The 22499-nt window shown below is 46.4% G+C and overlaps 1 pseudogene; it reads right to left on the bottom strand.

The window, feature by feature from the left end:
- The window catches only part of LOC136495604 (amine oxidase [copper-containing] gamma 2-like), a 77903-nt pseudogene that overhangs the window by 53152 nt on the left and 2252 nt on the right, over positions 1-22499 (bottom strand).

Raw genomic sequence — 22499 nt, 5'->3', positions numbered from 1 at the left:
GGTTTTGGTGATTAATGATAATACATGATTACTATGACTAATGTGTGTTTTGCAGAGGCAATTAAGTTAGGTCATGGTAATGGAGATCGATTGGGCAATCATGGTGGTCATGCCCCTACGATGAAAATCATTTCGGTTTTCAAAGGATGAACGACAAGGTTAAGGATGGACTAGTTCTAAGTGTCGATTGGCGTTGAAGAGACACTTAGATTAGTTTAGGACTTTATTTTTCCTTTGGCCGTACTATTAAGGGGGGTATGGATGGGTAGCTTGACCTAGGTGAGTCTAGTGAGTTAGGTGTGGTGTACACTTGCTAAATCTAGCACTAGGTAGCTCCAAAATAGCCCTTAGATCCAATGGAGCAAACTTCATTCATGTATGTTTGAAAGTTGGAAGTGAATGGAGGGTCAAATACTAACCGAACGCTGGCTCTGGTGTGACCAGATGCTGGCTCAGGGTTCGGTCAGTTCATTTGACCAAGGTGATTTCATCTGGTGTGACCGGATGCTGAGGTCAAGTGACCGAACGCTGAGGGCTAGCGTCCGGTCGACTCCAGTAAGGTTCTAGAGAGGGAAAATCTCGACCAGACGCATCCGGTCAGTGCTGACCGGACGTTGGCCCACATCTGGTCACACTATAAACATTGGAGCTCAGGGTGAACAGACCGGCACGTCCGGTCAACATGACCAGAGCATTCGGTCCCCCCATAGAGGCACATAATGGTTCGTTTTTCAGCCCGTATTATAAATACTTCCTCCATTCGTGTGTGGGGGTACTTTTGCTCATTCCAATAGCTGAGAAACACCTTTGAGAGTACCAAGAAGAGCAAGGTCCTAGTGAGGTGATTGAGATTTGAGAATCCCAAAGAGAGCCCTCATTAGTGAGATCAAGAGTAGCAAAGTGTGCATCCACCCTTCTCATTAGGCTTGTCATGGTCAAATGAGAGTTCATGCTTATTACTCTTGGTGATCGCCATCACCTAGATGGCTTGGGGTGATTGGGAGCTTGGAGATCATTCGGAGAGCTTGTGGATGACCCAACACAAGTTTTGAGCGGTTGTGGGTGATTTACCGCGATGGAGTGTCGAAGAATCAACCCATAGAGAGCACTTGATCCTTGCGTGGATCAAGGGGAGCTACACCCATGCGCGGGTGCTCCAACGAGGACTAGTGGGGAGTGGTGACTCTCTAATACCTCGGCAAAACATCACTGCGTTCCTCCTTCTCTCTTTACTTTGAGCATTTACTTTGAGCAATTCAATTCTTGTCATTTACATTCCTAGAATTGCCATACTAGAGTAGGATTGGAACTTATGGTGCTAAACTTTTGTGCATTAGATAAATGGAAACACTTTCTAGGCACAAGGGGTTAATTAGGCTAACCATAGAGTTTATTTATTACAAAGAAATTTAGAATTAGCCCAATTCACCCCCCCTTCTTGGGCATTTTGATCCTTTCAATGGGCTTAGCTATCTTGGAGAAATCTGGAATGAAACGACGATAGTTGCCTGCTAACCCTAGAAAACTTTGAACTTCATGAACCAAAGTCGGGGCCTTTCAATCCATGACCTCTTGTACTTTCGATGGGTCTACAGATATTTCACTTGACAAGATATGACCTAAGAAAGGTACTTTACTCAACTAAAATTCACACTTGCTAAACTTTGCATATAACTTATGCTCCCTCAATCTAGATTGAACAATCCTCAGATGCTCAGCATGATCTACCTCGTTCTCTGAATAACTCAGTATATCATCGATAAACATGACCACGAACTTGTCAAGCTCAGGCATGAATACCGAATTCATCAGGTACATGAAGTAGGTAGGAGCATTTGTTAGTCCAAAAGACATAAGCAAATACTCATACGAGCCATACCTAGTGGAGAAAGCAGTTTTTGGTATATCTTCTGGCCTGATCTTTATCTGATGATAGCCTGATCTCAAGTCAATCTTAGAGAATACCTTTGCTTTTGCCAACAGATCGAACAAGATGTCGATGCGAGGCAACGGGTACTTGTTCTTGATGGTCACAACATTTAGTGGCCTATAATCCACACACATTCTCAAGGACTAGTCCTTCTTCTTTACAAACAATGATGGACATCCCCATGGAGATAAACTAGGTTGAATGAGACCTTTGTCCAATAGATCTTGTAGTTGAATTTTAAGTTCTGCTAGCTCATTTGGTGACATCCTATAAGGTCTTCTTGAGATAGGTGCCGTACCTGGCACTAACTCAATCTTAAATTCCACATCCCTATCAGGTGGTAAACCTGGTAACTCATCTGGAAATACATCAGGAAACTCACAAACCACTGGAATATCACAAAGGGTAGTGGTTTGGATAGCACAAGCTAAGTGCTGGAGTTCAAAATTTTAGGAAAGTGGTACTAGAAAAGCATTTCCTCCCTTGGGTTCTCTCAACATAATAGTACGAGTGCTAGTGTCAAGAAGAACACCATGATCGCTCATCCATTTCATGCCTAAGATCACATCTAAAGATAATCCGGGCAATACTATCAAATCCATCGTATACCCCCTCTCTTGTATAGAGATGAGCACATTTCTGACTATCTTATTTGTAGAAATAGTAGCCCTAGCTGAACTTATATTATAACCACCCTTGCTTACTTCAATTACTTTCTGATCATGTCTAGATGCAAATGCTTGGCTCATAAATGAATGAGAAGCTCCTGAATCAAATAAAACAATAGCGGGATGCTTGTTGACAAGAAACATACCAGCCGTGACAACTTCTCCTGCAGGCACTTCCTCAACAGCAGTATAGTGCATGTTTCCAGGATGTGCCCTCGAGTTCACCTGCCTCTGATTGTTCTGATTCTTACTACCATTCTTCTTATGGTGGGGGCATTCTTTGGCCCAATGAACCACTTGATTGTAGTTGTAGCATGGTTGATTGCTCCTAGGTCTTATGGAGCTTCCTTGACCGCCATTCCCTTTGGGTAAGGCAATAGTGAACGCCTTACGAAATACCTTCTGAGGCCTACTGTTCTGAGCTTTTGGTGGCGGAGGCCTGAACTTAGGTGCAGGTGGGTAGAACTGTGGTCTAGCTATTATAGGAGCTCTAGACTGTGAAGATCTAGAGGCACCTACCTCAATTGCCCTCTTGCGGCCCTTAGCTGCCGCATGCATATTATTATGGTTTTCCTAGGTCAAAGCATCACTAATAAACTCATTGTAGGTGGCGCACTTGGAATTTGCCATAGTCTTCATCAGTTTCATGCCAAGACCCCGCTTGAAGCTCTCTATCTTCTTCTCTTCGGTATCGACAAAACCTGGGGCATACCTGGATAGGTTTTTAAAAGCATGCATATATTCTATAAGGGTCTTAGTCCCTTGTGTGAGCCTCATAAATTCAGCTGCCTTCATATGCATCAACCCTAGGGAATGTGATGTCCCCGAAAGGCCAACTTGAACTGCTCCCATGTTACATGTGCATTAGCAGGTAGAGAGGACAAGAAATGTGTCCACCAAATCCCTGCCGATCCCTGCAACTGATGGGACACATACTCGGCCTTCTGGTGCTCAGTGACCCTTAGCAGATGAAACTTCTACTCAATAGTATTGAGCCACTCATCTGCTATAGCGGTTCCTCTGCCACCTTGAAGATAGGAGGATTTGTATCCAGAAAGTCCTTGAAGGTACTATGTTGGTTTGGCTCAGGCCCCTGTTGGAGTGGGTGGGCATGAGCTGTGTTCTACGCAATGAGGCACAGAGCTTCCTCCATAGTTATTTGGCTTCCCAAGAATTGGGCAAAGAACTCCTGAGCAGATGGTGGTGGCGGTGGTGGTAAGTCACCATCATTGCCATCATGGCTACTACTAGCTCCTGCACGGGTGCGAGTCATCTGCAAAGTTGCAACAATAAGTGATTATTGGATGATGTCAGGAGATTGCAGTTGAATTATACAATCATGCCAAACTGAATTTACTTGAGAGAATCTTAAATTCATACAATAAAAATAGAAGCATAATAACTCATTCTTGTAACTTGACACCACCAATTCAATCATTTATCGGACTCATAGCGCGTTAACATTCAAATCATGATCACTGATAAATGAACTAGAATTGCATTAGCATTTAACCAAACATGAGATAACATGTAAATACCAATATTACATGATAGTCCAATCACCAATACCAAACTCAAACTACAGGTCCAATACATAGATAGTGATGATACATGAAGCATTTCCACTAATCATTAAGCGATCTAATCCTCATTATGATCACTGTCGAGGTTAGAGATAGGATCATCTCCCTCCTCTAGCTCCACTTCTTCCTTGTCCTCATCATCATCTTCTTCCATGTTTGGACCACCTTCTTCCCCATCAAGGATTGGGTTCAGCTAGTTGTTCAGATAATGCACCTCATGTTGAAGGTCCATCACTCAAAGCTGAGCCTATACAAGTTGCCAACGCAAATCCCTCTCAGCAGTGTCCTGCATAGCACTGATGGCATGATGCCTATCTCGTTCTATTCTTACTACAGTGGCATGGTTGTTTGCTGTGTCTCGCTAGCACGTAGCTATGGATGCCTCGACATGGGTGGCCTCCAGCTGCTCCTATAGTCCTACAAGCAATGCTTGATCATCAGCTCTTGCTTCTTGGGCTGCTGCTCTTTGTTGATCCACTTGCTCCATTTGGGTATGGACATTTCCCAAAGCTGCATAGGCTTGGTCAGATTCCCATCAGGCTTCACTTGCTGCTTTCTTATGCCTACGCACATGCTTCTTGAGCTTACGTTGAGCGGCTTCAGCTCTCATGAGCTTGTCCATGCAAGTGGTGTATGATTCTTGCCAGAAATTCCTGGTGTCCTGGCATGTACAAAACATCTTCATCACCGCAAACATGGCACTCATAGCGGGACTAGAGCTATTGGACCCCTCATCTCGATCTTGGATCAATGCATTTTGGTTGTGTTGTTCCCATATTGCTATGGATGGATCCACCCGAGGAAACATACTAGTGGCACTGCCGGTAAGTGCATCCCCATGCTGCTTACAGATCCGACTCAAAACCTCAAAGACCACTACTTGGGTAGCCTCCCAAGGTGTTTTCCCTTCGGATTCCGCCTTCCACTCCTGCCAGAAAGGTGCTTGTGTGCGGGCTGGTATGGTTAGTTGCACCTCATACCATGGCCGTCCCTCCAGGTACTCTTCATTCCAATGATAGAGAGGTGGCTCATGATACCCCGCAAAGTGCAAAACTCTCCAAAGCAAAGCAGGAGTTCTGAACACCATCAGGAAATTCTCACATCCAACTGGTGTTGCCATCTGTACCATCAACAAGTACAACCTTTGTGAGACAAGGCCATAATGGATAAGAGTTACATAACCGAGTAAGAAATTTATAAGGGGAGGACCATGTAAGTATTGATTAATTATTATCATGATGCATGCACGTTCCGTACATCTTCACAAACTTAGGAAAAATTTATTTCTAACGGCATACATGGTGGCATACATACGTTCTCTCATATATAGCGTAACTAGTCGAGCTACATGTTTTGTTGTTAGTGTACCTGCATAAGAATTTCATTTCAGCCCAAACCCCACAATTATATATGTAGAATGTAAATATAAATACTTCCATATATGTATACCCATACATATACTGCCGTATCAAAGCTACCTGATGACAATTTATACCCACAATTAAATACGCACCATATACACATGCAAGCATGCATACATAGCTGTACCAAAGCTAACTCTCCCCGACCGCACGCTCACATCTTGCGGTCATGCCACTCATCAACTTACCTTCTTACCTTGGCATAGAGGCATTTGATCCATACATTACCATTCAAGTGAATGGCATCCATACAATAGCACGCCGTATGGATGATGAAAATAAAAACCCCCAAGTTAGGATCCTCCTTAGACTCCTCTATCTCAATGGGCTCCTCGAACATGGGGCAAGGGAATGGGAATGCACCCCCTCATGCCAGAGATAAGAGGGGAGAGTTCCTGAAAAGACACCCACCTGTATTCAAGCACTCTGCCAACCCACTTTAGGTTGACGACTGGCTACGTGCCATTGAGAGGCAACTGGAGATTGCCCAGTGTGATGATAAGGAGAAGGTTTTGTATGCTTCTGGACAGTTGCAAGGAGCTGCACTGGATTGGTGGAACTCATTCCGCTTTGGCCGCATCGAAGCTAATCCCATCGCTTGGGCTGAGTTCTGTAGTGCCTTCCGCTCTCACCACGTGCATGTGGGACTGATGAAGCTAAAGAAGGAGTTCTTGGCTCTCAAGCAGGGGAGCATGACTATTGCTAAATATCGTGACAAGTTCATACAATTGTAACGGTATGCACTGACTGAGGTAGATGAGGACGGAAAGAGGTAGGAGCTATTTATGGAAGGTCTGAGTGATGGTCTCTAGTACCAGTTGCTGTCTCACACTTTTGCTAACTTCCAGCAGCTGGTGGATAAGGCTTTAGTGATCGAGAACAAGTGCCGCCAGATGGAGGACAAAAAGAGGAAATTTCAAGGACAGCAATCCGGGAGCAACTCTCGCTTCCGTACCAACCCTCAACAAGCTCAACCTCAGCAGCGCTATCAAGGTCAGGCAGGTCCCAACCACAACTAGCAACCCTAGCATGCACAGCAGCAACAACAATACAAGGCACTAGCTCAGCGCCAACAGTAGCCCAACAATGTACCTGTGAGGAAGAATGCCCCCAATGCTCCATAGAGGAATGGCGCACCGAAAGCGCCAAATGCAGTTAATGATAATAAATGCTTTAATTGTGGAGAGTCAGGACATTACTCCAATAGATGCCCCAAGAGGACGGCTAACTCGCAACAGAATTATGTTTGGGGGAAGGTGAACCATGTGACTGCTGAAACAGCTTAGGAGTCACCAGATGTGGTGATCGGTACGTTCCCGGTCAACTCAAACTCAGCTATAGTACTTTTTGATTCTGGTGCTTTGCATTCCTTCATAGCATATACATTCATAAAGAAGCATGGTATTCCAATAAGTGTTATGAAGAAACACATGTTAGTAAGCTCACCTGGAGGGGTAATGAAAGTAGAGTGGATATGCTTAGATGCTAGCCTCAGCATAAGGGGGGTAGAATTTCAAGCAAATCTTATAGTCATAAACTCAACCGGTATTGATGTCATCTTGGGTATGGATTAGTTAAGGTTGTAGAAAGTAGTTATTAATTGTGGCAATAGTTCTGTGAATCTTACCACTTCATCTGGAGAGGAAGTTGTGTATGTGGCAACTCAGTCAGCTGCAGAAATCTACCGGGTTAATTAGTTGGAGGGCACAACCTTAGAAGATATAAGGATAGTAAATGAGTACCCAGATGTCTTCCCTGAGGAATTGCCATGTATGCCACCTGAACGAGACATCGAGTTTATAATTGAACTTTTACCTGGAACTGCACCCATAGCTAAGAGACCCTATAGAATGGGAGTGAATGAATTAGCAGAACTTAAGAAACAATTAAGGGAATTGTTAGATAAGGGTTATGTTCAACCTAGTTCTTCACCTTGGGGTGCACTAGTACTGTTTGTAGAGAAGAAGGATGGTGCACAGAGGATGTGCATAGATTATAGGTCACTTAATGAGGTCACAATTAAGAACAAGTACCCACTACCTAGGATTGATGACCTATTTGACCAGTTGAAAGGGGCTTATGTGTTTTCCAAGATCGACCTTCGATCTAGATACCATCAGTTGAGGATAAGACGTACTGACATCCTCAAGACTGCTTTTGTGACCCGATATGGACTGTATGAGTTCATAGTCATGCCTTTTGGTCTGACAAATGCACCTGCTTACTTCATGTATCTAATGAATAAAGTGTTCATGGAGTACCTTGACAAGTTTGTCATCATGTTCATTGATGACATATTAGTGTACTCTAAGAATGAAGAACATTTGAGGTTGGTGTTGCAGAAGCTTAGAGAACATCAGCTTTATGCCAAGTTTAGCAAATGTGAGTTCTGGCTAAAAGAAGTATCTTTCCTTGGTCACATAATCTCTAATGGAGCAGTAGCAGTGGATCCTAGGAAGGTTAGAGATGTGTTGAGTTGGAAGCCACCTAGGGATGTTAGTGAGATTCAGAGTTTTCTAGGTATGGCTGGGTATTATAGGGGATTCATTGAGGGATTCTCTAAGTTAGCCATGCCCATGACTACCTTGTTAGAAAAGAATGCTAAATTTGTATGGACTAAGTAATGTTAGGACAATTTTGAGGAGTTGAAGAAGAGACTGACTTCTGCCCCAGTGCTTATCTTACCTGATCTCACCAAAAGCTTCTCTATCTATTGTGATGCCTCACGGCAAGGTCTAGGTGGCGTTCTTATGCAAGAAGGTAGAGTTGTTGCCTATGCATCCAGACAGCTGAGAAAACATGAGTTAAATTATCTGACTCATGATCTGGAATTAGCAGCTGTGGTGCATGCTCTCAAGATTTGGAGGCATTACTTGATTGGTCATAAGTGTGAGATTTATACGGATCATAAGAGTTTGAAGTACATATTCACACAGTTAGATCTAAATCTGAGGCAGTGCAAATGGCTAGAGTTAATCAAGGATTATTATTTGGATATACACTATCACCTGGGAAAGGCTAATGTTATAGCAGATGCCTTGAGTAGAAGGAGTTTTGTGAACATGGCCTATACAACTCAACTACCTAAAGAGTTGTGTGAGGAGTTCAAATACCTAAATTTGGGTATTGTGGCCAACACCATGGGGTTAGAGGTAGAACCTACTCTGGAACAAGAGATTCATAAGGGACAGCTAAATGATGAGAGGATCAAGGATATTGTGGAGCATATAGTGATCGGTAAAGCCCCAGGATTCCACATGGATGATCAAGGGACAGTATGGTTTGGTAAAAGGATTTGTGTGCCATAAGTGAAATCTATTAGGGAGTCTATCTTGAGGGAAGCTCATGACTCAGCCTATTCCATACACCTAGGGAGTACTAAAATGTATCTTGATCTTAAAGAGAGATACTGGTGGTATGGACTAAAGAGAGATGTAGCTAAACATGTGGCCATATGTGACACGTGCCAAAGAGTAAAGGTAGAACATCTGAGGCTAGCAGGTTTGCTATAGCCTATGAAGATACCCGAGTGGAAATGGGAAGAAGTTGGAATGGACTTCATAGTTGGATTACCCCATATGCAGAGAGGATTTGACTCTATCTGGGTAATTGTGGACCGTCTAACAAAAGTGGCACATTTCATTCCAGTCAAGATAACTTATTCGGGTGCAAAGTTAGCATAGTTATATATGGAAAGGATTGTATGTTTACATGGAGTACCAAAGAAGATTATTTCAGATAGGGGTACACAGTTCACATCACATTTTTGGCAAAAATTGCATGAGTCAATGGATACGAAGTTGAACTTTAGCTCAGCTTACCATCCGCAGACAGATGGGTAGACCGAGAGAACAAATAAGATCTTAGAGGATATGCTAAGAGCTTGTGCTCTACAGTATGGGACAAGTTGGGATAAAAGTTTACCTTATGCCGAATTCTCCTATAATAATAGCTACCAAAAGAGTCTTAAGATGGCACCGTTTGAGGCATTGTATGGTAGAAAGTGCAGAACCCCATTGTTTTAGAATCAAATGGAGGAAAGTCAAGTCTTTGGACCGAATGTTTTGCAACTGGCAGAAAAATAAGTACAAACAATAAGGCAAAACTTGAAGGTTGAATAGTCTCGACAGAAAAGCTATGCGGACATGAGAAGAAGAGATTTGGTGTTTGAAATCGGTGACATTGTCTATCTCAAAATTTCACCTATGAAAGGAGTTAAGAGATTTCATACCAAGGGAAAGTTGTCACCCAGGTATGTGGGACCATTCAAGATCATCAACAGGAGAGGAGAAGTTGTTTACCAGCTAGAATTACTAGAGCAACTTTTAGGTGTTCATGATGTCTTCCATATGTCGCAACTTAAGAAATGTTTGAGAGTACCTGAGGAACAACTATCTTTGGAAGAACTAGATATTCGAGGGGATCTATCATACAAAGAATATCCAGTGAGAATCTTGGAAACAGCGAAGAGAATCACAAGGAGCAAAATAATAAGAATGTGCAAGGTTTAGTGGAACAGACATTCAGTGGATGAGGCAACTTCGGAAAGAGAGGAAGATCTAAAAACTGACTATCCCAATCTCTTTGAACCATCCGAATCTCGAGGACGAGATTCATCTTAAGGGGGGTAGGTTTGTAACACCCAAAAAAATTACTACAAATTAGCAATTAATTCTTAGCCTTTATTACATTTTCTAGGTATTTTCAACTTAGGCCAAATAATAAATATTGGATAAATAAAATAAACTATAAGGTTTAGAAACATGTTTGTTGCATTCATGCCGAAGCATATTGTTTTTGGTTGAGTGTAGGGTTAGATGATTTGAAGTTGAATTCAAATCCCATTTGAATTTGGCTTAGAATTGAAAATAGAGAAAATAGATTTGGAAAAGGTTTTGTTTTTGAAAAAAATTCTCCTTTCTTCCATTCTGGCCCAACCCCTGGTTCAGGCCTGGCCTTTTCTTTTTTTCCCTACCCGCACTGGCCTGCAACAGCACCGCACGTGGCCCATCCTGCCGTACCGGCCCACTCGGCGGCCTACCCCGCATGCCAGCACTGGCCCGCACTGTGTGACCCTTTTTCTCCTCCCGCGTGCACACCGCATGCCAGCGCGTGGCCCAGCCCAGCACCCAGCTCACTCGGCCTTGACCACCCGCGTGCCTACACCGCACGCTACTCTTTCCTCCCTCACTACCCCATGGGACCCGCCCATCAGCGCCGGCCCTTTCCTTCTTCCTCGCGCTACTTCATTCCTTTCTTGCTCCCGGTAATGGTGCTCCCATGTACGGCAAGCCACCGCGCCGGCATTCCTGCAAGGAAAGCACCCAATCACGCCCTCATCCCCGCTTCCCTTCCTATTTCCGCTCACCATCCGGCCAATAAAACCCCGAGCCAAGCCCCGCCTTCTCTCCCATCCTCTACCCGCAGCCAAATCCCACCGCCACCATAGCTCTCCCTCGCCCGTGCCTCGAAGCTTGATGCCCACGCTACTCAAAGCTCCATAGTGACCTTCCATGCTCGTAGGTACCTTCTATTTGAAGTTTTGGTGATGGATTCCTTGGATTCCCCCTCACCCATGTGTTCTTCCTCTCTCCAGAGCACTACCGCCGTCGACCTCACCTCTGGAGTAGTCCCAAACGCCAAGAATGCCTTCACCGGACTCGCGGTGAGCTCCCGACCCTCCCCGTACCTTCCATTCTCTATTTCATGCCCTGGAACACCATACCGGTGATCCCCAGTTGAAGCCGGCCATGGAGCCGCCGCGGAACCGAGCCACCAGCGTGATTCCGCCCCCAATTTGCCTCTCAACGAGTTCGCGAGGTTTCGTAGATCGAGTATATGCTTTTGTTTCATCTCGAGATGGCTGGAACCACCGTACCAGAGGTTCGCCACCATGACTGCCTTGCTGGCGGCCATGGTGTGCTCGCCAGAGTTCATGTGCAGCGGCGTAGGACTCACCATGCCATCCGATCGGCTCTGGATGGTCGGGATTAGATCCCACCGATTGGATCATAATCGGTCCACCAGTTGGACCATGGACGCGGTCTATAGCGCCACATCAGCATGCACGCAGCTTACACTTGTGAGGATGATAGCTTCAAAATAGTAGAGGCTCACGACCTCTCTATTCGCATGGCTAAGACCACGCTCGATGCCAAGAAGACCCTAGCCGACCACTTGGAGATCCTAGAACTCGAGGCCCCATGCAAGAACGTCAAGTCCAAAGAGCACAAAACAATCCAGCTGGTCAATGGTGATCCCAGCAAAATGGCCCTTATCGGGGCCAACCTGGATCCTAAATAGGAAGATGCACTCGTTAGGTTCTTGAGGAGCAACGTGAGCGTGTTCATGTGGAAACCTGCTGACATGCCCGGTGTACCTCAAAACTTGATCGACCACTCCTTAAATGTCGACGGCAAGGCCAAACCTATCAAGTAGAAGCTACGACGGTTCGCTTGCGACAAAAAGGAGGCGATTAGGGTAGAAGTTACATGGCTTTTGGCAGCCAGATTTATTAAAGAAGTGTATCATCCGAAGTGGTTAGCCAACCCGGTTCTTGTATGCAAAAAGAATAATGAATGGAGAATGTGCGTTGATTACACTGATCTCAACAAACACTGCCCTAAAGACCCCTTCGGCTTACCTTGCATAGACGAGGTCGTAGATTCAACGGCCGGTTGCGAGCTGCTTTCCTTTCTCGATTGCTACTCTGGTTATCACCAGATCGCTCTCAAAAAGGATGACCAGATCAAGACATCTTTTATCACGCCTTTTGGCGCCTACTGCTACACGACCATGTCATTCGGGCTCAAGAACGTCGGGGCTACCTACCAATGCGCTATATAGGCCTATCTCAAAGACAAGATAAAAGACGACCTCATCGAGGCTTATGTTGATGATGTAGTTCTCAAAACCAAGGAAGCACACACCCTTGTTGACGACCTAGAACGCACCTTTGCAGCCCTTAATGCATTCCAATGGAAATTAAACCCAAAGAAGTGCATCTTTGGTGTTCCTTCTGGCATACTACTAGGCAACATCATCAGTCACGACGGCATACGCCCTAACCCGGAGAAAGTCAAAGTTGTCTTGGACATGAAGCCACCCAAAAAGGTGAAGGATGTTCAGAAGCTTACCGGATGCATGGCTGCTCTCAGTCGTTTCATATCAAGATTCGGTGAAAAAGGATTACCGTTCTTTAAACTACTCAAAGCATCCGAGAAGTTTGAGTGGTCAGAGGAAGCAGACGCTGCCTTCACACAGCTAAAACAATACCTTACGTCACCTCCGGTCCTCACTGCTCCTAGAGAAGACGAAACCCTCCTGCTTTACATTGCGGCAACTAATCGAGTAGTCTCCACTGCCATGGTGGTCGAGCATGACGAGCCCGGCCACATCTACAAGGTACAGCGACCAATCTATTTCATCAGTGAGGTACTCAATGAATCCAAGACCAGGTACCCACAGATTTAGAAATTGATCTACGCCATACTGATAACATCCTGAAAGTTGAAACATTACTTCGATGGATACCGTGTGGTGGTCATGACTGAGTATCCTCTATGAGACATCATTAGCAACAAGGATGCGAACGGGCGCATCGTCAAATGGACAATGGAGCTATGCCCTTTCTCCCTAGAATTTGCAAGCCATACTACAATCAAGTCTCAGGCACTTGTCGATTTCATCGTCGAGTGGATAGACTTAAGCACACCTGCCTCTTAGGGGCCCGATGAGTATTGGAAGATGTACTTCGACGGCTCTCTCAACATTGATGGCGCTAGAGCAGGAGTCCTTTTTGTATCACCATCCAAGGAGCAGCTCTGGTACATCCTCATGATTCATTTCCTAGCATCTAATAACGCCACCGAATACGAAGCATGCCTGCATGGCTTGCGCATTGCAGTCGAGCTCGGTGTCAAACATCTCTATGTCTATGGAGACTCGGCTCTGGTCATGAACCAGCTCAACAAGGACTGGGACATGACCAGCAAAAAGATGGATGCATACTGTAAATCGATCAGAAAGCTGGAAGGCAAGTTCTACGACATCGAGTACACACATGTGGTCCAGGACAAAAATCAAGCAGCAGATGCGCTGTCAAAGTTAGGATCATCCCGAGCTAAAGTCCCACATGGCGTATTTGTTCAAGACTTGCTCACGCCTTCCATCGAAGAGGAAGATCCCACAGTCGACAAGCCTCTAGACCAGCTTTTGGTGGCTACGGTTCCGGCGTCAAACGCCATCGAACCACCTCCGACCACTAAGAAGCCAGACTAGAGATTACATTTCATCAAGTACCTGATAGATGGTAGTGGTTACACCGATCGGACAAAAAACGAACGCCTGATGCGGCGCAGTAAGCAGTATCTTCTCGTCGATGGCAAATTATGGCGCAAGAACGCAAAGGAGGAAATCTTGATGAAGTGTATAACCCAGGAGAATGGCGAACATCTCCTAGACCAAATCCACTCTGGCTCCTGCGGCAACCACGCGGCCTCGAGAATGTTGGTTGGCAAGGCTTTTCGAGTAGGGTTTATTGGCCATCAGCTATAGCCGATGCAGAGAAGCTAATCCACCATTGTGAGGGTTGTCAGTTCTTCACCAAGAGAATCCATATACCAGCACATGAGATTTAGACAATACTAGCCTCTTGGCCTTTCGCATGCTATGGACTAGATATGATCGGGCCCTTCAAGCTGGCTCCAAGGAAATTTACATGTGTCTTTGTGTTGATTGACAAATTTTCTAAGTGGATAGAGTACATGCCTCTGGTACAGGCATCTTCAGAAAAAGCCATCATGTTCATTGACCAGGTCATCCACCGCTTCGGCATACCCAACAGCATCATCACTGATCTGGGTACTCAGTTCACCGAGAACGCTTTTTGGGACTTCTGCGATGAAAGGAGCATAGTGGTAAAATACATCTCGGTGGCGCACCCTGGAGCTAATGGACAGGTTGAGCGAGCAAATGGTATGATCTTGGACACACTTAAGAAGAGGATGTACAGAGAAAATGACAAAGCCCCGGAAGATGGCTCAAAGAGTTACCCACCGTGGTCTGGGGCCTCAGAACCATGCCCAGTCGCAATATCGGCATATCACCATACTTTATGGTTTACGGTGCTGAGGCAGTGCTCCCTGCAGATATAGCTTTCAAATCAGCACGGGTAGAGAACTTTGACGAAGACAAGGCCAATGAAGCGAGGGATCTAGAAGTGAATAGTGTAGAAGAGAAGCGGCTCAATTCTTGCATACGTACAGCCAAATACCTTACTGTTTTGCGCAGGTACTACAACAAGAACGTTAAGGAGCGGTCCTTCGTGGACGGGGACCTAGTCCTAAAGTGGAAGACGAATCAGGCTGGTGTCCATAAACTCGCAACTCCATGGGAAGGGCCCTTCATGATCAAGGAAGTTACAAGACCAACGTCTTACAGGTTAGCTCATCTGGACGGTACAGATGTACCCAATTCATGGCACATCGATAAGCTTAGGCGTTTCTATGCTTAACTACTAAGATATGTACTCCCTTTGTACTTTCGATTTAATCCAATAAAGCTGTTATGATTTCTCCGACCACTCTAATGTGTCACTTTGAAGTCTACTATTATTCTACCTCAACCAGTCAAAACCAACCACCATTCCTTCCTGGGTTTTTGGAGTAGGCCCTATCTCCGTTTCTTCCCAACGCATGCATGGGATCTGCTCTCTACACTATGGGTGATCGGTAGGTCTCCTCTGGTTTGATTTGTCTACGTCTACATGTGCACAGGCTATGCACCTCACACTCCGACCACATGGCAAACCAGGGTCATACAAACCTTTCAGAATGATGTGTCGACTAAACTGGTACAACTCAACAGAATGCTAACATGTTCGCACTTAGTTACACCAACGCAAGTTCCAAGCTTAAATACGTTTTCCAAAAAAACAAACAAGCTTATGCTGATATACAGTTACGTTATTACAAGCTTGCCTAAAAAGGTACAAGTTTACAATAACACAACTACATCCTTCTTCTACAGCTCTAGCCTATCCTACTGGCTGGTCGAGGCATGCGGCACCTGCTGCTCGCTGCTCTCGACATCCTGCTCGAGTCTCAGGGACTCTTGTACTGGTCGAGCTGAAGAGGATGGCCCCATCGATGCCTGGCTGGTTGAGACCGCAGGCTTCACCGGTTGGCTCACAACTGATGGTGTTTCTAGCTGGCTTGTTGATGGCGTACCCTATACAGGTGCTGTCCCGCCTCCACACAGGTTAATGTCGCCAATTATCTTTGAAGACAAGTCTAGCTGGGTCATCCGAAGCTCCTCAGCCTTGTCTGGATCTACCTCCTTTGGGTATCCAGCCTCCAGGCGTTTGAGATCGATCAAGGGATAGTGAGCATGCACCATGCTTAGCACATGTGCACCTGTGTACTCACCCGCCTCCTTCATGAACTCTTAGAACCATCCCCATGCCTTTCGGCACCTATCGACCAGACTGAGCTATGGCGTCCTTGGCACTTCCTCTATAAGCACTGGGTCGATAAGGTTGAGGACTGGCAAAATGCCTGTTGCCACCTCCTGGCACCAGTCTTTCCATGTGTTCTGATCCTCGGTGATCTCTTGGCACCGCGCCTTCCAGCCATCATGATCTTTCATCACGGCTTCCAGATGCATCTTGGCATTGACTTTTAAAACTACAAACCACACAAGCAATTAAACAATCATATCATGACAAGATAAGGCGGGCAACAAAAGTGAGCAAGGTGATCTAGAACACTTACTTTTCAGTTCCTCCTTCATCTTGGTTGTGTGGTCCTAGAGTTGTGACTGGTCGTGCGCTAGTTTCTTGTTGTCCTCCTTCAGGCAACCACACTCTATGACCACACGGCTATTCTCCTCTTGGAGATGGACTACTTCGGCTTCTAAGCCTACACTACAGCTATGACTACCAACAATGCAACAACACGTGTCATGCACTCGTTGTGATAAAGTGACAACTTACTTATTTTTTCCTGCTCTTTGTTACTGAGCTGGACGACCAGGTTCTGTTTCTGCGCCTCTTGCTCCATCCTCTCATGGTTGGCGGCTTCAAGTTGGTGGCACAAGCGTTCCACCTAGGCTGCCAGTTCTTTATTGCTTGCTGTGATCCCCTCAATCTGGTCGAAGCACTTCTTTTGGTACCTTGCAGTCTTCATTAAGTCCTGCATGTAAAAAGCTAAGTCAGACAGTTTGACTGGATAGCAGGATCAAGTGGTCAAGCAAAACATACCTGGACTTCCGTCACTAGACGTTTCGCCGCTCGTTCAACTTTCATGGTCTCTTCGACCTCTGGGATTTCCTCATGCACAACCCATTGGTTGTTCCGCCAGCGCGACACATATACATGTTGTCGTTTGTCCTAGGGACGGCCTAGGACCTCTTCTACTTCGTCCTCTTCGGCCTCGTCTTTGGGTAGCGGTGCTGGTCCGGAGTTTGCAGCTTCTGCGATCACTATGGCCTTCCCATGGGCTGTAGCATCAGCAAACATGCTCTGTGCCACCTCCGGTTGCTGCTCCTTGGTTTGGTCTGTTACCCTTGGTGCTAAAGTGTCCCCCTCAGCAGGGTTAGTGCTCGGAGCACCTGTACTTGGCTCGGCTCTCCCCTCGACCACCTGCTTAGGGACTATTGTCTGGCCGCTCGTCCGCTGAGGCTCCGACGAACTTTTTGCTATAGGTTCCTCCATAACCGGCTGCTGGGCAGTTTTCTCTGACACTACTGGTGGAGCCATGCCGCTCCTGGCTAGTTGGTCAGGATTTTCGGTGGACGTTGACCTAATATATCTGAGCTAAGTTTAGAAGACAACATTATTCAATATAAATTGAAAGCTTACATCAAGGTTACAAATACTTATAGCTTGGAAGCACGGAATAATGTGGCGAAGGCACGTCTCTTTGGCCGCGCTTGCTCCACGTGCTCTGCGGGTGCCACCTGGTCTCCCTCTACGACCAGCACCGGCGCCGGGGCTTGATGCTCGACCCCTTTGCCGCTTGTCCTCCACATTGCAGTGGTCAGCGATGCGGGTTTATTTGGCACAGAGGAGCCACCTTGTTCCATCGACTCCAGTTGCCTCCTCTTCTTTCGAGGGACGAGTCGAAAGATGTCTGCATCCTCTATTTCATCGTCTAACAATGTAAAGATCGCCTAACAACGCTTGATGGCTGCCGTCCGCTTACCAGCAGCTCTGGTCGCTGCCTCCTCCCCAACTCCGAGCATGGCCCAGTCGATGTCTTCGATCCCGGCGCTGGTCTGGGCGGTTGGGCTGGCAACTTGCGGCCAATCTGCACTAGGGGGCGGAGACATGAATACTGTTGCTCTATCATGACCATTAATCTGGGAAACACAAAGGAGATAACACAGTAAGTTTCTGTTACAATATAAAACTATGGGTACAAGGCAGAATGATTTACCTTTGGGGGAGGTCGGGCGAGCTTGAAAGCGTGCTTGATGTCGCTCAATCTAACATAATTTGGATCAGCAAAGTTAAGCTCTCCAATTCTGGCTTTGACTTTGATCTTGTCAAGCGCCTCTTGCCTAGTCCTCGTTGGGTCTGTGCTACCTTGGTACTCGTAGCCAAGATCTACCCTCCTCTGGTAGGGTTGGATCCTTTGGCTGATGAAGTTTCCGACCACACTCGGACCATCCAGTTTCCTCCACGGGATCATCCCAAGTAGTTCTTGGATCTGTTCCAGGTGCTCGGGCTTTTCTGACCAGTTCTTCTTCTTCTTTGGAATGAACCCCATGTCGCACAGTGTGATCGTGTTCGGCTCTTCGCGGATGTAGAACCACTTCTTGTACTAGTCATCCAGTGATGTGTTCCAAGGGTAGTGCAAGTACTGGGCCTTCATCCCGTCACAAAGATTGAGGTACACACCTCCGGCTATCTTCGAGCCACCGCTTCCTTTCTTTTGTAGACTAGAAAAGATGGCGAAAGAAGTTGAAATGGGGCTAGAAGCCACCATATGCTTCGCAAAGATGAATGAAGGTGGAGACAAGAAGAATCGAGTTGGGATGCAGATTACAAATCCCAACCTCATAATACAAACAGAGCCCCTGAAGGAAAGGGTGCACTGGAACCCCAAAACCCCGCTTGAAGAAATCTTCAAAAACCACAATTTCACCTGGTTGTGGATCGGGGTACCCCTCGCCCTTTGGCGCACGCCATCCTGCAAGTTCCTTGTTGTGGAGTACTCCCATGATGACGAGGTCTTCGATGGTCTACTCATTGCTTCTTGACTTCCACCACTCCTTCGCCATGACTCCGGCTTTCTTCTGGGCGTCACTCTTTGCCATGAATCCGCCCTTGCTGATGAAGGTGGATACGGTGGAGGGGTGATTGGTGATGATTTCGGAGGTATTAGGGTTGGCAAGAGGAAGAAGAAGGTTGCGGCGGCGAATGGTAATGGGGTTCAGTAAAAAGTAACTTACCAATTCTATAAATAACCAAGAGTTCCACCGTTTCATCTGCCTGAGATTCTTGGGAGACGTGCACACGCGCTGCAGACGGTTGTTTTCACAACCTTGAGATCTATGCCAATATATGCGCCTCTTCGTTATTAGTGTATGCACCTCTTCGTTGCCAGTGTGAGAGGGCCCACACTGACGCACCTCCATACAGGTGCCAAGTGACTGTTTGCTTGAAAGGACAAGAGGGTAGTATGACGTGCTATACCCATCTACTTTTTTGACCCGACGTGTCAGATTGGACTTGACAGAGTAAGAAGATAAATAAATACACCAAATAATAGTACAAGTGGCATTCGTTTCTTCGCTGCATGTCTCGTGCTCAGGGATGGTCCAGACCACTACCGTGCTCGGGCACTGCCCAGACCACTATCGTGCTCGGGGATTGCCTAGACCACAATCGTACTCAGGCACTGCCCAGACCACTATCGTGCTCGTGGACTGCCCAGACCACTACCGTGCTCGAGGACTTCCCAAACCACTATCGTGCTCGGGGACTGCCCAGACCACTACCGTGCTCGGAGACTATCCAGACCACTATCATGCTCGGGGACTATTCTGAACAATGCTCGGCGACTGCTCTCCTCGGCTACATGTGATGTGTACTCACATACAGTTGAGAGGCATTTATTTGGACCTTGCTACAAGGCTTATACTTTGCCTTCTAGCAAGCTCGGGGACTACATCGGTACGATGCACCTGCCGGTGCATCTCGTATTGATTGTACGACGATTGGATTCTTAACTTTAGTAGAAATTCTTTTTAGACCCTGGCACCACGTGCCTGCGTCACCTACTACTAGGCTCGGGGACTAAGTGAGCACACTTCACCTTGCGGTGAATGTGTTTATTTAATCGACCCATACGCTTTGACTGATTGTCAGGATTACTACTATCCAAGGGTCACTTACATTTCTTATCAGAAATACAAGTGGGCACACTTGATAAGGAAAGAAATCTTTTTCTTTAAGAGCACCATGCATTCTTCGGACAACCGGAATCTTTGGCTATAATCATGGTCTACTGCTCTCTGTTCTGATCAGAATGTTGGCGCATTTGATTGGTCAATGTTTCAATCAGTTGAAGATGACATGAAGACGGATTGCATTAGTCGAAGGAGATCAAACGGCGTGTCGCAGCATAATACATGGTGCTCGGGGACTAGCTGTGGGGGTATTAACCCCTATACCCTTACGGCTAGGCTTGGGCCGGCCCGGATCAGGGGGTCCGGTCCACTAAAAGACGACACATGGCCCGGCCAACCTGTTCGGAGTCCCGCGTAAGGAGTCAAGACAGATTTAGAGATCAAGCAAGATCCTGGTCGGTTAGAATAGGAATCCTTGTCCGGCCACCTATGGCAATTGTAACTGGCTAGGATTAGTTTCCAGATCTGTAACCCTGTCCCCCGGACTATATAAGGTGGGCAGGGGACCCCTCTAAAAAACATCTCTCATTGACATACAGCAATACAATCAGACGCAGGATGTAGGTATTACGCCTTTGCGGCGGCCGAACCTGGATAAAACCTCGTGTCTGTCTTGTGTCACCGTCTTGTTTGTGGCTTACGCATCTGTCTACCGATAATCTACTACCTTGGGCATACCCCTAGGTAGACTGTCGACCATATTTCGTCGACAGTGGCACCAACTATTACGGCGAAAGGCGGTTGGAGGCGCTGCGGCCACGACGACGGAGTACGGTGGTGAAGCAACGGCGAGGACCACGCGTGGCACGACGGCTCACCGTGCGCTTTTAGCTAGCGAGTACGGTGCGGTGGGATGGTGGGAGTACGATGGCACTGCTGCATGGCGAAGGGATGACGCGGTGCGAGCTAAGGCCAGCAATGGCATCGGCGGAGCTACTGCGCTGCTACGGCCGGTGAAGGAGGCAGGGAAAATGAAATGTGAGCATAGGGAGGGAGCGGGCGAGTGCTGGGGATGTTGAAGGCGCGCCCTGGCTCGGTGTGGCCTGGCTGGTCAGGGCAATGGCGATGCGCGGCTTCACTTCCTCCACGCGGCGGCCAGCGTCTATGCGCCAGTCGGCCACCGAAGCCAAGCCAATTCAGTCATCAGCGTTCGATCGCCCGACTGACCACGCAACTTGACAGCGTTCAAACTCCTGATCCAAGGCATATTAGCGAAAACTTCCTAAACCAAAATCATAGACCTATATACCAGCTACAAATCTTATTTAAGGATCTAGATCTAAATCTCAACCAATACCGAGGAATATCATCCCAAAGTAGGCATGACAAAACTGTAAAAGCATAAACACTTAGAAATTTTCTAAGTGTTGGAAATCAGTGAATTGTTGACTTTTTGTGAGCTCAAAAAGACTAAGCTATTCATATAATTAGCTCATGACCCAAAAATAAAAGTTGTTGCTCTACTCAAATACTATAACTTTGCTTTAGTGACCACATACATGCAAAGTCTCTATCATATGGTTCAAACTAGGTCAAACCTACTACACTCAAATGATGACTAACACTTGAACCATGACTTAGTGACCAAATTACCCTCAGTCATGAATACCAAAGTTGTTCATAATGACATTCTAAACATGTTTAAGCTATTCCTAAGGTCACATAATCATTTCATACATTGGTTACACATAAAGCTTTCTAGGTCCACATACATAGCATCACTTAAGGACTTGATTAGACAAAGTGATCTTCATGAACAATGTTCCATTAGTCATCCTAAGTGTAGCTAAGATGTTTTAGTGACTCACATCAACCATTTACATGTATTCACTCATGATCATATGCATATATACAAAGAAACATAAAATAACCAATATGTTTTATATGTCTCAATCACATGTTTCAAATGTAAAAGCATAAATGTGAATGCTTGATGCTCATGCTCATGCAATGCAAGTCAAATTATGCAAGTCTAACACCTAGGGTGTTACATTCTTCGGAGAAGAACAAGAGGGTTGACCCCAACGCCTGTCAGCGCTGCGGGAAGACGGGCCATTGGACAAAGGACTGCCCAAATCACAAGCAGGAGAAGAAGATTTAGGCTCATCTGGCGCAGGCTGATGATGATGATGACGTTACTCTCCTAATGGCGAAGATGGTGACTGGGCTGGCTCACATCGAGCACGTAGGCGAGCTGTGTGACAGCTGCCTGGCCAGGAAGCAAAGAAGGCTGACGTTCCCGAAGACGGCAAAGTACCGCGCGGCAGAGACCCTCGAGCTGGTCCATGTGATCTCTGCGGGCCAATCACACCAGCCACAAATGGGTGATCGGTGGTACTTCCTCCTGCTCGTGGATGATTGTAGTCGCTATATATGGCTACAACTCCTGATGAGCAAGGATGAGGCGGCGACGGCGATCAAGAAGTTCAAGGCGCGCGTGGAGGCAAAGAGCGAGTTCAGTTTTGCCATCTCCTCTGCAGAG

Source organism: Miscanthus floridulus, chromosome 12 (genome assembly GCF_019320115.1).
Source record: "Miscanthus floridulus cultivar M001 chromosome 12, ASM1932011v1, whole genome shotgun sequence".
Lineage (NCBI taxonomy): Eukaryota > Viridiplantae > Streptophyta > Magnoliopsida > Poales > Poaceae > Miscanthus > Miscanthus floridulus.
The sequence above is the reverse complement of the archived record's forward strand: the minus strand, read 5'-3'. Positions and strand labels throughout refer to the sequence as shown.